Source organism: Ictidomys tridecemlineatus (genome assembly GCF_052094955.1).
Source record: "Ictidomys tridecemlineatus isolate mIctTri1 chromosome 5 unlocalized genomic scaffold, mIctTri1.hap1 SUPER_5_unloc_3, whole genome shotgun sequence".
NCBI lineage: Eukaryota > Metazoa > Chordata > Mammalia > Rodentia > Sciuridae > Ictidomys > Ictidomys tridecemlineatus.
This window is the reverse complement of record NW_027520956.1, coordinates 814,114-829,007: the sequence shown is the minus strand read 5'-3', so window position 1 is coordinate 829,007 and position 14,894 is coordinate 814,114. Positions and strand designations below refer to the sequence as shown.

General features: G+C 38.5%; 2 pseudogenes; one reads left to right on the top strand and one right to left on the bottom strand.

The window, feature by feature from the left end:
* Nucleotides 1-6,419: 6,419 nt before the first annotated feature.
* On the top strand, nucleotides 6,420-7,255 carry LOC101974829 (actin, cytoplasmic 3-like; annotated as a pseudogene).
* A 5,129-nt stretch (nucleotides 7,256-12,384) lies between these two features.
* LOC144372271 (protein ITPRID2 pseudogene) lies at nucleotides 12,385-12,632 on the bottom strand (annotated as a pseudogene).
* Nucleotides 12,633-14,894: the final 2,262 nt, after the last annotated feature.

The window sequence follows — 14,894 nt, the reverse complement described above, 5'->3', positions numbered from 1 at the left end:
TCCAAAACAAATAACCTATCGTTCCCATTTTATAACTGAGGAAACTCAAGCACATTGAGATTATAAGACTTTACAAAGTAAAAGCTGCTGGAAAGTTGATTTTAAAGGAAAATGTTTTGGTGCTTTTTGACTTTTGACATTGTTTATCTGTGTTATTTTCATGATCAGACTTTAAATATTTCAATTTAATAGAGACACATTTTATCCAGGAAAAAGTATCTTTAACTCTGTCCCCAAATATCAATAAAACAAAGTTGCAAAGCTTTGCTTCTAAAGCTTAATGCAAAGTTTGATCCCAGAAAAATAATACAATATTTTAAATTAGTGATTGTGGTATTTGGCAAAAGATTTTAGGAGCTTTAACTAACTAAATTCTGCTCTGAAATCTTAGCCTATCATTTTAATGCATATTTAAGTGGAATCATCATGGTGGATGGGCATGCCTAAACTTAAAAAACTATTTATTTAATTCCTTCAATTTTATTAAACAGATTTAAAATTAACTTTAAGTAATATCTGATAGAATAAAGTATCAACATAAACTGGATTAATTCCCCCTTGTTCTTTTTCTTTTACACTTCAAGGAGATTTATCTTCATGGGAAAACATTATATATAGGACTTTTTTCTTGGCTAGAATTCCATCCAAACCATCAAACTGTGGACTATAGACCTGAAAGGATTCATGTAAAATATTCCTATTTTTCAAATAATTATAATAATTCAAATTTTTTCTTCTGATCAATATTATCTTCTAAACCTATATTATTTCTGATATATATTAGTTATTTATTAGGGACACTACATGACTTAATATATTCCAGTTTGTAGAATGAAGCATGGATTTAAATAATTGAACATGGGTTTCAATTCATCTTTTTAAATATAGTGTGCACACATTTTTAAAAGGAGTTGTGTGTTATTGACTTTACATGATCATATTTTTTGGAAAGGTGAGCATTGAGCCTAATGAGGATAAAGGTTTAGAAATAGACATTGACTAACACATAATTATACATGTACACATTTTGAAAATAATTTCTTCTGTTTTTTCAAACATTATGTATGTGTTTTTGTCCTGGAAATAATTCCTACAGGCATTACTTTTTAGAATTTAGATTCAATGTGTTAGGAAAATAATTTAGTTAATTTTTTGTTGTTTATTTTTAGTCACCTCATTTTAATATTAATGAATTATAAGAAAAAAGTACATGAAATTTTATATCTTGCCTTATATGGACTTTCTGTGCACGAATACCATGAATGTTAGCCTGTAGAGATCATTCAAACATACAAGGAAAGCACAATATGTATGCACTATATTAAGGAAATCCATCCATTCCCTATAAAACATACAGAATTGGTCTGTATGCAGTAATATCTCTTAATGTGGGCCTTTGAAATTCAATTCTGTATACAGATATTTTGAAGACAATAAGTTTTAAAAATATGACCAGAATTTAGAATACTAAGTGGTTTAGATTAATGTTCCCAAAAGGTCTGTATGTTAATGGCTCATTCCGCAGGCAGTACTTTCGGGAAGCAAGATGGATCCTTATGGGGAGGGGCTTTGTGAGAAGTCCTTAGGTCTCTGGAGCATGCTATTCCAGGGGATAGTGGGACTCTAACCTTTTCATCTTCCTCTTTTTTTTTTTTGTTTCTTGACCAAGATGTGAGCAACTTTACTCCAGAATGAGGTCCCATTATTGCCATTGAGCACCCACACCATGAAGGCAGTGTATACACTTGATCAGCAGAATGAAATTGTGGGCTAAAACAAACTGGTTTTCTTCACAATACAATTATCTCAAGTATTTTGTTAATCTGATGGGAAAATAACACAAATATAAAAATATACTTTCGATATTTTAGGTGGTTAAATACCTTTGGTATAAATTACACTAAAAGCTTAGATATATAAAGTGCCCTTTCAGATAACGAAGAATATCTCCTCCTGGTGACATTACTGCCAAAGGCTATTTCTTTTAAAGTCCCAATGATTGGTTGGTGCTCAAAACTCAGAGTCCAAAACCATCCACATGAGATGCTTCAAATTTAGGTCAAATATCCTAGGATCTTAGACTTCGTACTAATTACAGAGTTGGGGAAATTCATCTTTTTTATTGCCTTCAGTGAAGACAGGTGAGTTGGCAGCTTGATGAAGGATGCTGTACACTTTAGCCTTTCTGTGCATGTGATTTTGGGAAAAGGGGTTCTTATAACTTTTTGTGTGTTCATGTGTTATGCTAGGGATCTAACCAGAACCTCAAATATGCTAGGAAAATGCTATGCCACTGAGTTGTGTCCCCAGTCCTTGGAACTGCTTGTACTAAATAACAAATACTTAAAACTTTATTCCAAATCCACATTTTATACTCTTTCCATGTCACCACTGCTGATATTAGATAATATTGCTCTGACATTCTAACAGTCATCTAGAAGAAATACATTTTTATGCCTCCTAGTCTTAGCTTCTGTAATTCTCCTGAACCTTCACTAAACTCTGTTAAAGACTGATGTTTATTTCAGATTTTATATTTTTAATTATTATTGTCTTTCTGGCAAAAAAAAATCATATGTGAGGATCTCAGAATATACATCATGCATTTCAGCAAAAAAAAACTATTAAATGCTATTCATTCAAGTTAACAGCACAGAACTAGGCCATTTGATTTTTTTATCAGATTGATATATGATTCACATACCACAAAATTCATCCATTTAGAGACTACAATGCAATAGTTTTTAATACACCACCAATACCAAAGTCACATTTAGAACTTGAAACCTCATGCCCTTTAGCTCACAAACTCATACCCTGTTTCCTAAGCCCCCTACCCTAAGTTATCACTAATATTTTTAAATTTCTGAAACTTGCATGAATACTTTGATATAAATCTACAACTCCCTTGGCTAATACTTTTCAAGTAAAAGATTACATTTGAACAATTGTAAGTTTACAGAAATATTGAATGGAAAGAATAGAATTCCCGTATGCTTCTTTCAAAACCTCCAGGTTCTCCTACTTACATTAGTGTGGGGCATTTGTTATAATTGATTATTCAGTGTTAATACATTTCTAATAAATCAAGCTTGCATAGAGTTCACTGTTTTGTCCTATGAGTTTGACAAAAGGATAATGATATGTATTCCATGTCATTACATGGAATACATTATCATATGATATCATATAGTATATATGGGATGGTTTCATCATACCATTACAGTATCATATGGTATGGTTTCATCACCTTAAAATCCTGTGCCCCAGCTATTCATCACTACTCCTGCCCCTGAGACCTTTCTGCTCAGGGCTGTTTTTATTGTATCCACAATTTTATCTTTTTCTGAATGAAGGACAACTAGAATTATACAGTATATATGGGTTTTAAGATTGGTTTCATTTACTTTACAATTTGCATTTAAGGCTCCTCCATGTCTTTTCATTAATTGTTTATTTCTTTTAATATTTAATATTGGATGATGTTCTGCTATATGGATGCACTATGGTTTGTTTATACATAAATCTACTGAATGACATTTTGGTTTCTCCCAATTCTTAGTAATTATGAAGAAATTTGCTATAAACATGCACGTGCTGTATTTTCTGTAGAAATAAGTTGTGAACATATTTGGATAAGATGAAAAACTATGATTGTTGGATTATATGTTAAGTGTCTGAGTGAAAATAATTCAAAAATAACAAAAATCTTTATTCCAGATTCAATTAATATATTAAAATTTTGAACATTTGGGGTGGGGGTGAATCTTCCAAAAATTACCTGTTACTCTGACACATACCTCACTTACCTGGAATATACTCTCACATTCAGTTTTGTGGGATATCTGTACTGACATTCTATTCCTGACATTGAATTAAAACTACTGTCATGTTATTATTGCTATCTTTTGGTTCTGAAAAGTCTACTATGACCAAAGTCACAGTCTTTTCATTTATATAATCTTGTAATTTTTGGTTCACTTAAATTCTTATGAGGGAAAAACAATGAAAAAAAAAGCTGTAAGCTTTTAAAACAGTGACTCTTATATTCACACCCTGCAACTGTGTTGGGAGGATGTACTGAGCCAGAGTCATGCTGTGTTGCCTCTTAGGTGTTGCATTGAAAGCAGCAAAGCATTTGTGTGCATGTTATCTCACAGTTTCATCTGATTTTTCCAGGAAAATACAAACACTTCTGCATTTCAACTAAACTTACGGCATATGAGGTCCTTAGGTAAAAGGGCGCACATCTTTTGCTATTTTTTCCCTGCCCTGTTAAAATGTAGTCATACGTATATATCCTCAGGGGATTGGTTCCAGAACCCCCACCTTTGAAAACACCAGAATGCATACAAGCTTAAACTCTATTTAAGTACTGTAGAATGTGCATATAACCTATACATCCTCCCGAATATTTTAATTCATCATCTCTAGATTGCATAAAATACTTAAGACATTGTAAATATTATGTGAATGGTTGTTGTATTATTTGGAGAATAAAGACAAAATAAATCTGTATATGTTCAGTACAGATGCAATTTTAAAATATATTTTTTTTTCAAAACCACCCTAAGATACCATCTCACTCCAGTAAGATTGGCAGCCACTATGAAGTCAAACAACAACAAGTGCTGGCGAGGATGTGAAGAAAAGGGTACACTTGTGCATTTCTGGTGGGACTGCAAATTGGTGTGGCCAATTTGGAAAGCAGTTTGGCGATTCCTGGGAAAGCTAGGAATGGAACCACCATTTGACCCTGCTATTGCACTTCATGGACTATTCCCTGAAGACCTTAAAAGAGCATGCTACAGGGATACTGCCACATCAATGTTCATAGCAGCACAATTCACAATAGCTAGACTGTGGAACCAACCCATATGCCCTTCAATAGATGAATGGATAAAAAAAATGTGGCATTTATACACTATGGAATATTACGCAGTACTAAAAAATGACAAAATCATGGAATTTGCAGGGAAATGGATGGCACTAGAGCAGATTATGCTTAGTGAAGCTAGCCAATCGCTAAAAAACAAATACCAAATGTCTTCTTTGATATAATGAGAGCAACTATGAACAGAGTTGGGAGGAAGAGCAGGAAAAAAAAGATTAACTTTAAACAGAGACATGAGATGGGAGGGAAAGGGAGAGAAAAGGGAAATTGCATGGAAATGAAGGGAGACCCTCATTGCTATACAAAATTACATATAAGAGGTTGTGAGGGGAATGGGAAAATAAACAAGGAGAGTAATGAATTATAGTAGATGGGGTAGAGAGAGAAGATGGGAGAAGAGGGGAGGGGAGGGGGGATAGTAGGGGATAGAAAAGGCAGCAGAATACAACAGTTACTAATAGGGCATTATGTAAAAATGTGGATGTGTAACCAATGTGATTCTGCAATCTGCATTTGGGGTAAAAATTGGGAGTTCATAACCCACTTCAATCTAATGTATGAAATATGATATGTCAAGAGCTTTGTAATGTTGTGAACAACCAATAAAAAGAAGATGGAAGGGAATGATCAACTTTAATTTCCATTGACTATTAACTCAAATGGTCGAATATAGGTTTTCTAAGAAAAATGAATATAAGATGTACTTAAGGAATACATTTGTTATTGGTTCATGTTAATGTTTTTTGCCACTGAATGGGTGTTTCCTTCCTGGGAGGTACATTTATGTTTTCAGTATAAAGATTTCACAGAAAAATAAAAAATAAATTTAAAAAAATAAAATATATTTATTTATTTACTATAGGTAGAATACAGAACGCAAGACCTGTGGCTATGGTTAACTGAGAGTTCTTCTTGGGTCTTCCATGTTCACTCTTGCACTGAACATGGAGAGCATTTTTGGGCAAAGAAAAGCTAATACCAAAGGAGATGAAATAAAGGATACTTGTAAAGTGGGTACTTTATGTGGTTTTCTTCACTTTTACTTCATAACAAAACAAATGAAATTTGTTTTTATAGTTAAAAATGCTAAGGTTCAAAAACCAGATTATTAATATGGCAGTATGTTATTAACATACAAAAGTCGATAGCAATGCTATGTATGTATGTTACATATATGTGTACCATATATACAATAGCAGAAACAGTGAGAATGCATTATCTTGATCATGCACTGTCCCAAGCTCCATGTCCTCTTGCAGTTCTGCAATCACAAGGGAGAAGAAATTACTAAGCTCATCACTGACAATGGCTCCAGCATGTACAATGCTGGCTTTGCTGGCAATGATGCCCCCAGGGCTGTGTTCCCCTCTATCATTGGGCGTCTCCACCACTAGGGTATGATGGTGGACAGGCCCAGAGCAAGCTCAGCATCCTGACCCTGAAGTACTCCATGGAGCACAGCATTGTCATTAACTGGGATGACATTTAAAAGATCTGGCACCACACCTTCTACTATGAGCTGCATATGGCCCATGAGGAGCACAGGGTGCTGTTGACTGAGGCCCCCCTGAACCTCAAGGCCAACAGAGAGAAGATGACTCAGATCATGTTAGAGACCTTCAACACACTGGCATATATGTGGCCATCCAGTTCGTGCTGTCCCTGTATGCCTCTGGGTGCACCACTGACATTGTTATGAACTCTGGTAACTGGGTCGCCCCCATAATGCTCATCTGTGAGGGCTATGCCCTTCCCCATACCATCCTGCGTCTGGACCTGCCTGGCCAGGACCTTTCAGGAAACCTCATGAAGATTCTGACAGAACATAGCTATAGCTTCACCACCACAGCAGAGCAGAAGATCATGTGTTACATCAAGGAAAAGCTGTGCTATGTTGTCCTGGACTTCAAGGAGTTGGCTACTGCTTCATCCTCTTCCTCCCTGAGAAGAGCTATGAACTGCCCCACAGGAAGGTGATTACCATTGGTAATGAGTGGTCCTGGTGTCCAGAGGCAGTCTTCCAGCCCTCTTTCCTGGGTACGGAATCCTCTGGCATCCACAAGACCACCTTCAACTCCATCATGAAATGTGATATCAACATCTTCAATGACCTCTATGCCAACACTGTGCTGTGTCTGGTGGCTCCACCATTTATCCAGGCATCACTGACAGGATACAGAAGATCACAGCCTGGCACCCAGCACCATGAAGATCAAGATTATTGCTCCCCCTGAGCACAAGTACTCTGTGTGGATTGGCAGCTCCATCCTGCCCTCACATTCTACTTTCCAGAAGATGTGGATGAACAAGCAAGAGTACACTGAGTTAGGCCCTTCCATTTTCCACCGCAAATGCTTCTAGATGGACTGAGCAGGTTCTGGGCACCTACTGCATAAACGATTCTTGGTTATTGTTGTTGTTCTTACTTTTCACATTTATTTAACACATGTAAAGCCAAATAGGAAACCATTTTCCTTTTTCTTTCATAAAAACAAAGAGTTTTGACTGGCTAATACCGAATTCAAATAATTTATATATGAGGAGAACAAATCTAAATTACTTCCATTTGGAAAAAAAAAACAAGAAACCAGCGTATTCATTTCTATCTATTCAAGTCAGAGGCCCCATTATTTTGACAATATTATGTAGTTTAAAACACAGAAGAAGAAACATCTCCTTATAAGAAATCTGCACAATGCAAAAGTACATAGCATTTAACATAAGGCACATTTCCAAAAGAAAAATAATATGTAAGCTGTAATAAAATTACATTTGTTTGGGGTAAAGCAATGAGGTTTACAGTGTAAAAACATTGAGCAGTTGTAGATAATTCTAACCTACAGCTATCAGTAGCCTCCTCAAGAATTAAGAGCAATTTTTAAACAGAACAGTGTGGTTTCTTGGAAGTGACACTAATTAACAGCAGTGAAGGAAAAATCATTGGTAGCTTCAAGCTCTCATAAAATGAATCAGTTATTGCACAGTAAATACCTCATAGAGGTCAGTGTTGTAAGAAGCTAGTCTGAAGAAGTATGTTATTTATAAACTGGTTATGTCTGGAAGTCTTCAAGTTTTATAATTAATTCTACACAGAGAATCAATTTGGAAAAATATCAACATACAAATAAATATTAGGCCTTTACAAATTGCTACAGTTTTAAGAGATTAAAAAATAAATAATCAGCAAAGTGCCTAGTTTCTATGTATATTTTTTGGAAAGATATACAGAGGGGAAACACATAGCATATTGTATATAGTAGCCCAGCTCAGCAGACAGTATCTTCTGAAGTACAGATAACACCTCCACCAGTGTATATCATTGATAACACAAATAGTAATAACTATAGGATCCATGCCAACCTAAAAATTTCACTTAATGACTATCTTGCTTAGGATTAGATGCTGTACTTGAAGTAAAAGTCAACTTATAATTTCCCTTCTGATTTCCCCAACAATTGACTCTTTAGTATCCCACATGACTTGCTGCAACTTGTTCTGCTCCACATTTCTATGCATTTCTTCAGGCATTAGGGGGAGTTTTCCAGACCCTTCTTCCACTTCAGAGTTAGGTCCTATAATCCATGAGGCTTCTTCTTTGGCTACTCCAACTTCTACAGAACTCTTCAACTCTGGAGGCATCTGCACAGAGTCGGAAGGCACTCCAGTTCTTCTGTTAGCATGAGAGGGACCAGAACACACAGAAGATGACTCAGATTATCCACCACAACCTGCGCAAGCAGTGGAGTCAGGGTCGCTCTGCATGAATTGTGCTGGCAACCGAAAGATCACACAAACAAAGAAATACCTTTTTCGGGGGTCAGGGATGGCTCTGAGACCTAAGCTCCCACACTGGAGGGAAAGAGGAGGAAAGGAGGCAAGAGGCAAGAAAGCAAGTGCACCCTAAACCCTGTTTTCATTTAGGGGAAAGACATTTGATAGAAAATTCTACCCAAATAAAGCAAAGGATTGTGTTACAGCAAACACGGGGGTGTAGCCCAATCCCAGAGCTGTACTTTCTTGCCAAGAGAAGGTGAAGCCCATCTGCCTCACACTGTGTGCAATGCCAGTTCCACACCCCCATTACTCAAGGCTAAGGGGGCGTGCTCAGCTCCTGTTCAGGGCAGCTCCCCCCCCCCCCGCACCGACATCTGATGTTGAGTAGGAGAAAACTGATTCTGAGATTTCTTCAGGAGGGAGTTCATATCCCACTTCTCCAAGTTCCAGGCCCAATTCAGACTTCAAGTACAACTGTTCTCATATCAGTTCAGTGACTGGTTCTATTACATAAAGTGGAGAAGGAAATGACAAGTTATCAGGGCTTCTACTGCCACGCATTCCCACAAGTGCTGAGGAGTGGAAAGGAGAAGACACCTGCACAGCCTGAAGCTGTCCATTCAGGTCCAACAAGCAGTCCTGAAGTTCTATTCGGGTTGAATTTCTCAAACCCTGCAGCTGATCAACTTCATATCTTTCCTCCTCAGTTATGTGGTGACTAAACCTTGGTTTGCTGATGCAGCAATGCCAACTCTAAATCCATCATTTGTGTTCTAAACAAATTCAGGCTTCACTTCATTACTTGAAGCTCCTGAAAAGTATTCTCATAAAGATGTAGAACAGATGATTTCTAAGTACTACATGGAAGAGCAGCAAAATCAGGTCCTCTCATCACAGGGTACCATGAAAGATTCTGCAGTGAGTTTCTAATATCATGCAACACTCTTTGAAACTGCATTTCTATGGCAGAAGGAGGATTCACAGAGCACACTCAGTAAGGGTAGGCAACGTATCTGGGTGAGTAAGGACACCTGATAGGGGAGGCAAAGGCACTGCAGATGGTACCTGAGATGTTGGGAAAACTGTGCGTGCTCAGAGTTCTCATGTGCTCACACAGAGGCCTTTCCTGCCCCTGAGAGTAGACAGAGTGAAGGGAGAGGTGGACTGAGATACCCATGCTGGGATGAATTGTGAACAGGCAGGAGTTTTTCCATGATGGCATTCCTCCAACCTGGTCACCTCACTCTGGGTGGCTTCTTCTTTCTTCACAGATGATGAAGAAATGAAAATGGTAGATTTAACCAAAGACTGACATACTCAGTCATGCTCAGTCACCTCTTTACCCCCTTGTGTTCCTCTTCGGGTGTGTATTTATTAGCTGAAGGAAGATGGGCTGTAGCTGGTCTCTTTCCCTGGAGACAACTGGACATTGACAGAGGACACAACCCTTACTGGGCTCAATAAAGTTGTTGGTAAAGACTGAGACCTTCTTGGAGGATAGCCAGCTTTTGCAAGCAAGTATCTTTGTTTTAAAAAAGATCTTTGATTTTATCAGGTTATGCCATAATCTTTGATTAGACAGAGTTAAAAACTTTCATTTGTGCTCTTTGCAAAGCTATTTTAAATCTGTCCACAGAAGAAGGAGGCCCTACTGTATTTTCAGAGCTTGTATCATTGCATTTTGCTTCAATGGAAGCCAGCAATTTCAGAATATGGTGTGTGGTGTACCGAGCAAATTCACATCACTTTCACCACTTGTTTCCCTCATGAGCTCTACTGTCTGTGCTGAAGACAAATTCTCTTCTGTTTTGGTACTTTCAGCAATGTGATCCTCTGGACTACAGATGGACTGCATATTTCCGGTATTCTCAACAGTCCCACATTCGGCAACTGTTGCTGCCCTGGCTCTTCCTTTATGAAGAGGGGTAAGAGATTCCTCCTCTGACTCATTGAAATAAGGTTGATCTTGCGCTATTGATGTAACAACGTCCTCACCAAATGATGTGACTGTTGTCTCACTGTCACAACTCTTGGCACTATTCCCCATGGCTTGCAGGGACTCATGAGAGGAATCTTTGGCAAAACCACTGCTTATCAGAACGCTGACTTGCAACTACATAGCAGATGATCTCTTTTGGACTTAGTGAGACCTAGCTCGTAAGTGGACAGAATATAAGGAGCTTCTCCCTCTATACTCTGAACATCTTCCATTTCAAAGGAGTCCTTCTGCTATGTCATTATATTTCTTATGGATGGGATCATCAATGGAGCACAAGGCTTTTTTTCAATTGCAGACATAGGGACATTTTACAGCTCACTGTGTATGGACATGTTGAAATCACCACCTGAATCAGATTCTACAACAGACTCCTCGGGCAATATACTCTCATGATTTTGAGTCTCTTTATTCTGTTCACTCAGTTTTTTGGTTAAAATTTCTACTTGTTTCACCAGAAAATCTGTCAGTGTCAGCATTCTCCAAAACCCCTAAGGAAATACCCGAGGCTGCTTCTTTAACTGTAGCTAACATAGAAGATGAGTCTTTTTTGCAACTTTTTGAGATTTTTTTAATAATTTTTATTGCCACTTTCTTCAATTATTGAAACATTTGGAATCTTCCCTTTTTCAACTGCTGGAGAAGGACTGCTACCTTCTCCTTTCTCTGTTTTATCAAAAATTTAGTTTTGATAGTATTTTCATTAAATTATTTGCATTGTTATTTACACTTAAAGGTGAGGCGAGTCTGTCTCCTTGGTAGAGGTCACTGAGGACATACTTCCAATTCTCTGAAGGGGAGTCCCAGAGACTCGAGAGTATAAAGAAGAAAAAAATATAAAATAGAAAACACATTTGCCTTAATAGTAAGCATGTCAATTTGACAAAAGTGGCTTGTTAAAGCATGATTTGGATTCTCTACTTCCATTGGTTGCATTTGAGCCCTCAAAAATAATTTAATATTGGGGCTGAGGTTGTGGCTCAGTGGTAGAGCACTCACCTGGCAGGCGTGAGGCACTGGGTTCCATCCTCAACACCACATAAAAAATAAAGGTATTTTGTCCACCTATAACTAAAAAAATAAATGTTAAAAAAATGTTTTAATATCTATCCCTGTGGCAAATGATGAAGAATTTAAAAATCTGGAAGGAATTTTAGAAGCAATGTCTGGTTCATCTCGTGCGAATCCAAGATTATAAAAGCATTTCTTCAGGCTCTTCCTCACAAAGTTCCAATAATTCTGAAACTCTTGAGACTGTCCCACTGCTCTTCCCACACCCACATTTCACATTTCTCCTCTTCTGATGAAACTGGAGTCTTCTCTCTTTGGCCAAGATGTTATTGCCCTTTTCAATTTGAGTATCACTTTCATGGAGGTGGTTGGCTTCAGTTCCCAGTGATAAATCATCTTCAAACTTCCTCCATTTCTTCCCTGGGTGTGGTAGCACCTGCCTGTGATCCCAGCAGTTCAGGAGGCTGATGGTTCAAAACCAGCCTCAGCAATTTAGCAAGGTCCTAAGCAACTCAGTGATACCCTGTCTCTAAATAAAATACAAAAAAAGGGCTGGGAATATGGCTTAGTGGTTGAGTGCCCCTGAATTGAAGCCCAGGTACCAATAAAACAAAACAACACTAACAACAAAACTTCCTCCATTTCTCACAAGTACACCCTTCAGGTTACCGGTGCTTTGCTCATCTGGTGAGGCTTTCAAAGATATAAGTCAGTCCTTGTGCCATATGTCGATCTTCTTGTTCTGCAATTTTCCTCTCCCTGCGGGTGCCGGCAGCTTCGCACCAGGAAGGTCCTCCCCGTCGTCCTTGTCCTCAGTCCTCATCCCGCGTCGTCGTTTCTGTGGACAGATACTCCGTCTCCAACATCTTCCAGAGCACTGGGTCCAGGCTTTCCTCCTGCGAAGCTCCACTCCATTTCCTCCTCTGCCTCTGCCGACGCCGCCCGGGGTAAATTCATGGCCACACCCAGGGCTCCGCTGCCCTAGCCTGAGCAGTGGCGTCAAGGACCCCCGCCCCTGTCGTCTGCGCCTGGCCAGGCTGGCGGCCTGAGGAGTGAGAATGGGCCCCGAGGGAGGAGGGGAGTGGGAGGGAGGGAGGAAAGGAAGGGAAGAGAGGGGGCAGTGGGCCAGCGGCACACAGAGCTGCAGTAGCTAACTCTGCAGGACCAGAGCAGAGCGCTGCGGCCCCTGCCCGGCAGAACCCTGGCAGTCAGCCTTCGCAAGTCCGCGCGCCCCTTCCTCAGAGGGGATTCTGAAGTATAAATTTGCCCTGGCAAAAGTATACACCCTCATGCTAGCCTCATGAAACTGGAATAAGCCTTGGTAAAGAAATTTTTCTTTGAAGCTTGTATCTGATGTCAGCAATGGATCGGAGAACTTGTTGCTGATTTGGACCTTGTATTCAAGTTAAGTGTTCCCTTGGTATATGTTTAACGCCCTGGGCGTGTCTTTGATTTAAGCCCTTAGTCCATGTGGCTTGGTCACCTGGTGCCTGAGGTGAAAGCATGCCTACAGGAGAGAAGTCCGTGGCTTAGCGAATCTGAGACCACAGCAGTGATCTCTGCAGGGTAATGATGTGTCCGCTGACAGATTGTTCCAAGATTGCTTGGGCTGGCAAGAATTCCTGTATTAGTTGTCACTTCTCGCTGATCTAACCGGGTGGGAAAGTCCCAGCCTTAGGACCAGTTTCCATTCTTAACCAACGTTTTCCCGCCTGCCCACCATTGGTTATTACTTGCCTTGAGTTGGAAATGGTTTGCATTTACACCTGTAAAATTATTCATTTTAAATTATGTAGGTTTATATATATATATATAATATATATATATATATATATATATTCAAATATTTACGAGATGACAAATTTTTGGTTTTCTTCTGTTTCCTCAATATACAAAACCTACAAAGATTACATATTGAAAGAGAAAAGACACTGACCAAAGAAACAAAGGAAAATTTAGAGACAGTTCAACACATATGTAATGTTGCTAGATGTCAAAAGTTGTGGGAAGAAGAGAAATATTCAATATGTTAAACTAGAAAATAAGTTATAAGTAAGAAAAATAGGTGTAATCTTCTAATTCATACCATATACAAAGTCAATGCCAGTTTAAGTGACTGCCTAAACTGCTATCTGCAATATAACATTATAAGTTCAACCATATTAAAATGAAGCACTTCTAGCATTGAGACATATTTAAAAAAGTGATCAGCCAACAGACACTGGGAGGAGATATAACACATGTAGCAATGCTAAATAACTATTCAGTATTTGTAGAGAACCTGTAGAAATGTATAAGAAAATCATACCCCAATGGAAACATGATCCAATGACAGGAACAATAATTTCTTAGAAGAGGAAATATCCGGGGCTGGGGATGTGGCTCAAGCCGTGGCAAGCTCGCCCGGCGGGCGTGCAGCCTGGGTTCGATCCTCACACCACATACAAACAAAGATGTTGTGTCCGCCGAAAACTGAAAAATAAATATTAAAAATTTTTCTAAAAAAAAAGAGGAAATATCTATGATCTATAAAAATAAATGGAAATACTTGGCATCTTATTCATATTCAGGGAAATGAAAATAAAAGAAAAATTAAACACTAATTACACACATTGATTAGCTGAACTTAGAGCATGACTGTTTTATGTTTTAGAGCAGAACAATTGAATAACTTCCATTCTCTATTTAGAGCCAAGATTGGTATTTGTTTAGCTGATAAAGTTGGATTTTTTTTCACTTACCTGCAAAATGTGGCTTTCTGGGAAAGTAGGAAAGGTTTTCCTAGTGTGGCCAATAACTGGAGAGAACAGGGCAAAGTGGTTGGCTTGGGCTGTTCATAATGCTTAGGGCTGAAATTCTGACAGAGGTTCTCAGGTGTGGATCAAAGGTCCCACTACCACCAAAGGAGAGACTGGGTTTGTTTATGAGCTTGCCTAGCTATGTAGCACAAGGAGATGAAGGAAAACTGACACATGATCAGAATGTGCCAGGTTCTACTTAATGTGATTTTGATCTTGTTTGAGTGAACTGTTATGATGCTCTAAAAATTTTTAAAATGATAAAAAGAGGTTGAGTTTCATTGAACACCTCATTTAAGAACTCAATATTGCTGGACACAGCCGTGCATACCTATAATCCCAGTGGCTCAGGAGGCTGAAGCAGGAGGATCACAAGTTCAAAGCCAGTTTCAGCACATTATAGAGACCCTAAGCAACTTAG